Genomic DNA, 1,078 nt, shown 5'->3' on the forward strand with positions numbered 1-1,078 from the left:
CCCCTTTATGATTCTATTCTTTGACTCCATGAAACTTGTTACGTTCTAATTTTATATGTAATAGAGTAAATGAGGTAGTGTGTAGGAAAGAAGTAGTACAGTGCAAATGAATGCAAAATAACTAATTGCATATTTGATAAAATATGGCTGGGGATAAAATAAAAATAGAACAAATTCAAATTAGAAACTCTTGCTTTAGCTATCAGCATGGCAGCAGAAACAAAAACAGAAATTGCTGGAAAAGTTTAGATCTGGCAACAATTGCAGAGAGAAATCAGTTAACTCAGTTCCACTGACCCTTTCTCAAAACTGGTGGAAGGCAGCAGATGGCAGCAGAACGCGCTTTTATATAGACTGCCCACGTAAATTATTGCGTGTAATTTAATGGCATTGATATTTTTAGCTGTGTTATCAGCGGATAGGCATTAACAATAACAATTACAAATGTAATGAGCATGAAATATTCAGGGAAGATCATGGAACAATGCAGCGAGTCAGTAATTGCTATTAACGTCGGCATATAAATACATTGCCACGTTTCTAAGAAAATAAAATCAAAGTCGCTCAAACATTTAAATAGTGTAGCACTTAACAAATCTGACTGTTCTTTTAAAATGCAATAATTATACATAATTAGTGTTGCTGCTCACATGTTTACATACTTTGGTACTTTTAAAACGTGTTCGTTGCGGAGACGAAAAATGTAACTTCCCTGACCGGGAATCGAACCCGGGCCGCGGCGGTGAGAGCGCCGAATCCTAACCACTAGACCACCAGGGAACTACGCGACAGTCGTTTCTAACTACTCTATATGTAATCTGATAGCGTTGGTGTTGTTCTATGTTCTGAAATTTGTGTAGGGTGCTGCTGTCTGCCGCTGCCTGCGACACATGCGCTCGGCTGATGTGGGGATTAGACCAAAACAGGCGACGCTTGCAAATATTACTAAATTATATTGCGAAACAGTTTTATAGTTCTTCAGTAAGAACTGGATATTTCCCTTTCCATATTGCGCAGCGTAGTTAAAGTCTGCATGTTACACAGTGCGAACATAAATTGTACAATTACAAACTTAACC

General features: G+C 38.1%; 1 non-coding gene across 1 annotated transcript; it reads right to left on the minus strand.

Annotated features, from left to right (window-relative positions):
- Nucleotides 1-708: 708 nt before the first annotated feature.
- Nucleotides 709-780, minus strand: trnae-cuc (transfer RNA glutamic acid (anticodon CUC)). Its single transcript has one exon. It is a non-coding gene; the product is annotated as a tRNA-Glu (tRNA).
- Between the last annotated feature and the right edge of the window lie 298 nt (nucleotides 781-1,078).

This window comes from Chiloscyllium punctatum, chromosome 3 (genome assembly GCF_047496795.1).
Source record: "Chiloscyllium punctatum isolate Juve2018m chromosome 3, sChiPun1.3, whole genome shotgun sequence".
In the NCBI taxonomy this organism is placed as follows: domain Eukaryota; kingdom Metazoa; phylum Chordata; class Chondrichthyes; order Orectolobiformes; family Hemiscylliidae; genus Chiloscyllium; species Chiloscyllium punctatum.